Source organism: Gadus macrocephalus, chromosome 1, assembly GCF_031168955.1.
Source record: "Gadus macrocephalus chromosome 1, ASM3116895v1".
In the NCBI taxonomy this organism is placed as follows: domain Eukaryota; kingdom Metazoa; phylum Chordata; class Actinopteri; order Gadiformes; family Gadidae; genus Gadus; species Gadus macrocephalus.
This window is the reverse complement of record NC_082382.1, coordinates 1,717,230-1,723,229: the sequence shown is the minus strand read 5'-3', so window position 1 is coordinate 1,723,229 and position 6,000 is coordinate 1,717,230. Positions and strand designations below refer to the sequence as shown.

Sequence of the window (6,000 nt, the reverse complement as noted above, 5' to 3'; positions counted from 1 at the left end):
AATGAAGTTTGAAGCTGGAAACAGATGTTTCAATGTGTAACAAGGGCCACTTTAATCTATCCTAGGTCCCTTGGGTCTCTTTTTGAATAAATTGCCATTTGGGTACATGTCAAATGAGCTGTGATGGCCGAGTGGTTAAGGCGTTGGACTTGAATTTCAATGGGTAATACCCGCGCAGGTTAAAATCCTGCTCACAGCGTTGTATGTTAATATTCCGTGTTGAGTTTTGAGTTTCTTGACATGACATCTGCCCAAACTAGGTGGGTAAGAAGATGTAGTCAAAATCCGATGCTGTTATCACCGAAAATGTTCTTATCTTGCTCACAGCTATTAACTCTAAATCAATCAAAAAATTGTCATTTATATAGGTCAAGGAAATAAAGGATGATAATGAATTTGTGGTTTCACGTGGATATACCTCTATGAAGATGTTTGAACTGATGTTTTATTCTGCGTTTGAGAACTTCTATATTTTCAACGCTTGAAATCTGCGACGATTTTTCAAATTTCCTATTGTTGTATTTGTATTGACGCTGTGATGGCCGAGAGGTTAAGGCGTTGGACTTGAAATCCAATGGGGTTTCCCCGCGCAGGTTCGAATCCTGCTCACAGCGAATCTTTTCAATGGAACCATTCAATCCTCATTTGATTATCTCAAAGGAGAAATTTAAAGTTGTGGATTCATTCCTTTACTTGTGAACCTCCGCGATGAAGATTGTTAAAACACTTGCTATACTGGGTATGGAGGACCGTCTTTGTTCACTGCATGTAATTGGGAAACTTTTGCCAATAAAATCCGGGTTTACACCAAAAATATGAATCTGTTATGAAGCAGTGTTTAAGGCATTAGACTCGAAAGCTCAGTGGGAATAGGGAAAGCTCAAATACTTCACATATACCTGTCTGCTGAGATTTTTGACTAGATCAACCAATCGACAAGCCCTAGCGATTCTTAAAGGCCATTCCAACTTGACCGACAGATGTTCCCTTTGTTTCATTCATAAAGGTCTTATGATGAGAGAGGGGTAATGAATTTACATCCAAAATCCAACGGTTTCGATCCGGGCCGGCGCAAATTCTACCAGGGGCATCTTATTAGAAACTAATCCGGTTATGGAAAATTTGTCTTGTAAATTTGATAAACAAAAATGAAGTTTGAAGCTGGAAACAGATGTTTCAATGTGTAACAAGGGCCACTTTAATCTATCCTAGGTCCCTTGGGTCTCTTTTTGAATAAATTGCCATTTGGGTACATGTCAAATGAGCTGTGATGGCCGAGTGGTTAAGGCGTTGGACTTGAATTTCAATGGGTAATACCCGCGCAGGTTAAAATCCTGCACACAGCGTTGTATGTTAATATTCCGTGTTGAGTTTTGAGTTTCTTGACATGACATCTGCCCAAACTAGGTGGGTAAGAAGATGTAGTCAAAATCCGATGCTGTTATCACCGAAAATGTTCTTATCTTGCTCACAGCTATTAACTCTAAATCAATCAAAAAATTGTCATTTATATAGGTCAAGGAAATAAAGGATGATAATGAATTTGTGGTTTCACGTGGATATACCTCTATGAAGATGTTTGAACTGATGTTTTATTCTGTGTTCAAGAACTTCTATATTTTCAACGCTTGTCATCTGGGACGTTTTTTCAAATTTCCCATCGGTATTCATAAATTGCCGCTGTGATGGCCGAGAGGTTAAGGCGTTGGACTCGAAATCCAATGGGGTTTCCCCGCGCAGGTTCAAATCCTGCTCATAGCGACACATTTCAATGGAACCATTCCGTCCTCATTTGATTATCTCAAAGGAGTAATTTAAAGTTGTGGATTCATTCCTTTACTTTTGAACCTCCGCTATGATGATTGTTAAAACACTTGTTATACTGGGTATGGAGGACCGTCTTTGTTCACTGCATGGAATTGGGAAACTTTTGCCAATAAAATCCGGGTTTACACCAAAATTATGAATCTGTTATGAAGCAGTGTTTAAGGCATTAGACTCGAAAGCTCAGTGGGAATAGCGAAAGCTCAAATACTTCACATATACCTGTCTGCTGAGATTTTTGTCTAGATCAACCAATCGACAAGCCCTAGCGATTCTTAAAGGCCATTCCAACTTGACCAACAGATGTTCCCTTCGTTTCATTCATTAAGGTCTTATGATGAGAGAGGGGTAGTGAATTTACATCCAAAATCCAACGGTTTCGATCCGGGCCGGCGCAAATTCTACCTGGGGCATCTTATTAGAAACTAATCCGGTTATGGAAAATTTGTCTTGTCAATTTGACAAACAAAAATGAAGTTTGAAACTGGAAACAGATGTTTCAATGTGTAACAAGGGCCACTTTAATCTATCCTAGGTCCCCTGGGACTCTTTTTGAATAAATTGCCATTTGGGTACATGTCAATTGAGCTGTGATGGCCGAGTGGTTAAGGCGTTGGACTTGAAATCCAATGGGTGTTACCCGCGTAGGTTCAAATCCTGCTCACAGCGTTGTATGTTAATATTGTGTGTGGAGTTTTGAGTGTCTTGACATGACATCTGCCCAAACTAGGTGGGTAAGAAGATGAAGTCGAAATCCAATGCTGTTATCGCTGAAAATGGTCATGTCTTGCACTCAGCTGTCAACTCTAAATTTCATTTAATTAGGTCAAGGAAAGAACGGATGATAATTAATTTGTGGTTTCAATTTGATATACCTCTATGAAGATGTTTGAACTGATGTTTTATTCTGTGTTCAAGAACTTCTATATTTTCAACGCTTGTCATCTGGGACGTTTTTTCAAATTTCCCATCGGTATTCATAAATTGCCGCTGTGATGGCCGAGAGGTTATGGCGTTGGACTCGAAATCCAATGGGGTATCCCCGCGCAGGTTCAAATCCTGCTCACAGCGAAACATTTCAATGGAACCATTCCGTCCTCATTTGATTATCTCAAAGGAGTAATTTAAAGTTGTGGATTCATTCCCTTACTTTTGAACCTCCGCCATGATGATTGTTAAAACACTTGTTATACTGGGTATGGAGGACCGTCTTTGTTCACTGCATGGAATTGGGAAACTTTTGCCAATAAAATCCGGGTTTACACCAAAAATATGAATCTGTTATGAAGCAGTGTTTAAGGCATTAGACTCGAAAGCTCAGTGGGAATAGGGAAAGCTCAAATACTTCACATATACCTGTCTGCTGAGATTTTTGACTAGATCAACCAATCGACAAGCCCTAGCGATTCTTAAAGGCCATTCCAACTTGACCGACAGATGTTCCCTTTGTTTCATTCATAAAGGTCTTATGATGAGAGAGGGGTAATGAATTTACATCCAAAATCCAACGGTTTCGATCCGGGCCGGCGCAAATTCTACCAGGGGCATCTTATTAGAAACTAATCCGGTTATGGAAAATTTGTCTTGTAAATTTGATAAACAAAAATGAAGTTTGAAGCTGGAAACAGATGTTTCAATGTGTAACAAGGGCCACTTTAATCTATCCTAGGTCCCTTGGGTCTCTTTTTGAATAAATTGCCATTTGGGTACATGTCAAATGAGCTGTGATGGCCGAGTGGTTAAGGCGTTGGACTTGAAAACCAATGGGGTTTCCCCGCGAAGGTTCGAATCCTGCTCACAGTGAATCTTTTCAATGGAACCATTCAATCCTCATTTGATTATCTCAAAGGAGAAATTTAAAGTTGTGGATTCATTCCTTTACTTGTGAACCTCCGCGATGAAGATTGTTAAAACACTTGCTATACTGGGTATGGAGGACCGTCTTTGTTCACTGCATGTAATTGGGAAACTTTTGCCAATAAAATCCGGGTTTACACCAAAAATATGAATCTGTTATGAAGCAGTGTTTAAGGCATTAGACTCGAAAGCTCAGTGGGAATAGCGAAAGCTCAAATACTTCACATATACCTGTCTGCTGAGATTTTTGACTAGATCAACCAATCGACAAGCCCTAGCGATTCTTAAAGGCCATTCCAACTTGAACAACAGATGTTCCCTTTGTTTCATTCATTAAGGTCTTATGATGAGAGAGGGGTAGTGAATTTACATCCAAAATCCAACGGTTTCGATCCGGGCCGGCGCAAATTCTACCTGGGGCATCTTATTAGAAACTATTCCGGTTATGGAAAATTTGTCTTGTCAATTTGACAAACAAAAATGAAGTTTGAAACTGGAAACAGATGTTTCAATGTGTAACAAGGGCCACTTTAATCTATCCTAGGTCCCCTGGGACTCTTTTTGAATAAATTGCCATTTGGGTACATGTCAATTGAGCTGTGATGGCCGAGTGGTTAAGGCGTTGGACTTGAAATCCAATGGGTGTTACCCGCGTAGGTTCAAATCCTGCTCACAGCGTTGTATGTTAATATTGTGTGTGGAGTTTTGAGTGTCTTGACATGACATCTGCCCAAACTAGGTGGGTAAGAAGATGAAGTCGAAATCCAATGCTGTTATCGCTGAAAATAGTCATGTCTTGCACTCAGCTGTCAACTCTAAATTTCATTTAATTAGGTCAAGGAAAGAACGGATGATAATTAATTTGTGCTTTCAATTTGATATACCGCTATGAAGATGTTTGAACTGATGTTTTATTCTGCGTTCAAGAACTTCTATATTTTCAACGCTTGTCATCTGGGACGTTTTTTCAAATTTCCCATCGGTATTCATAAATTGCCGCTGTGATGGCCGAGAGGTTAAGGCGTTGGACTCGAAATCCAATGGGGTTTCCCCGCGCAGGTTCAAATCCTGCTCACAGCGAAACATTTCAATGGAACCATTCCGTCCTCATTTGATTATCTCAAAGGAGTAATTTAAAGTTGTGGATTCATTCCTTTACTTTTGAACCTCCGCTATGATGATTGTTAAAACACTTGTTATACTGGGTATGGAGGACCGTCTTTGTTCACTGCATGGAATTGGGAAACTTTTGCCAATAAAATCCGGGTTTACACCAAAAATATGAATCTGTTATGAAGCAGTGTTTAAGGCATTAGACTCGAAAGCTCAGTGGGAATAGGGAAAGCTCAAATACTTCACATATACCTGTCTGCTGAGATTTTTGACTAGATCAACCAATCGACAAGCCCTAGCGATTCTTAAAGGCCATTCCAACTTGACCGACAGATGTTCCCTTTGTTTCATTCATAAAGGTCTTATGATGAGAGAGGGGTAATGAATTTACATCCAAAATCCAACGGTTTCGATCCGGGCCGGCGCAAATTCTACCAGGGGCATCTTATTAGAAACTAATCCGGTTATGGAAAATTTGTCTTGTAAATTTGATAAACAAAAATGAAGTTTGAAGCTGGAAACAGATGTTTCAATGTGTAACAAGGGCCACTTTAATCTATCCTAGGTCCCTTGGGTCTCTTTTTGAATAAATTGCCATTTGGGTACATGTCAAATGAGCTGTGATGGCCGAGTGGTTAAGGCGTTGGACTTGAATTTCAATGGGTAATACCCGCGCAGGTTAAAATCCTGCTCACAGCGTTGTATGTTAATATTCCGTGTTGAGTTTTGAGTTTCTTGACATGACATCTGCCCAAACTAGGTGGGTAAGAAGATGTAGTCAAAATCCGATGCTGTTATCACCGAAAATGTTCTTATCTTGCTCACAGCTATTAACTCTAAATCAATCAAAAAATTGTCATTTATATAGGTCAAGGAAATAAAGGATGATAATGAATTTGTGGTTTCACGTGGATATACCTCTATGAAGATGTTTGAACTGATGTTTTATTCTGCGTTTGAGAACTTCTATATTTTCAACGCTTGAAATCTGCGACGATTTTTCAAATATCCCATCGGTATTCATAAATTGCCGCTGTGATGGCCGAGAGGTTAAGGCGTTGGACTTGAAAACCAATGGGGTTTCCCCGCGCAGGTTCGAATCCTGCTCACAGCGAATCTTTTCAATGGAACCATTCAATCCTCATTTGATTATCTCAAAGGAGAAATTTAAAGTTGTGGATTCATTCCTTTACTTGTGAACCTCCG

At 39.7% G+C, this 6,000-nt stretch overlaps 6 non-coding genes across 6 annotated transcripts; all 6 read left to right on the top strand.

Moving 5' to 3' along the window:
* The first annotated feature begins 532 nt into the window (after nt 1-532).
* trnas-uga (transfer RNA serine (anticodon UGA)) lies at nt 533-614 on the top strand. Its single transcript has one exon. It is a non-coding gene; the product is annotated as a tRNA-Ser (tRNA).
* Nucleotides 615-1,679: 1,065 nt separating this feature from the next.
* Nucleotides 1,680-1,761, top strand: trnas-cga (transfer RNA serine (anticodon CGA)). The gene has a single exon. It is a non-coding gene; the product is annotated as a tRNA-Ser (tRNA).
* Nucleotides 1,762-2,411: 650 nt separating this feature from the next.
* Nucleotides 2,412-2,493, top strand: trnas-uga (transfer RNA serine (anticodon UGA)). Its single transcript has one exon. It is a non-coding gene; the product is annotated as a tRNA-Ser (tRNA).
* A 1,784-nt stretch (nt 2,494-4,277) lies between these two features.
* Nucleotides 4,278-4,359, top strand: trnas-uga (transfer RNA serine (anticodon UGA)). The gene has a single exon. It is a non-coding gene; the product is annotated as a tRNA-Ser (tRNA).
* A 320-nt stretch (nt 4,360-4,679) lies between these two features.
* On the top strand, nt 4,680-4,761 carry trnas-cga (transfer RNA serine (anticodon CGA)). Its single transcript has one exon. It is a non-coding gene; the product is annotated as a tRNA-Ser (tRNA).
* Nucleotides 4,762-5,826: 1,065 nt separating this feature from the next.
* trnas-uga (transfer RNA serine (anticodon UGA)) lies at nt 5,827-5,908 on the top strand. The gene has a single exon. It is a non-coding gene; the product is annotated as a tRNA-Ser (tRNA).
* The last annotated feature ends 92 nt before the right edge of the window (nt 5,909-6,000 follow it).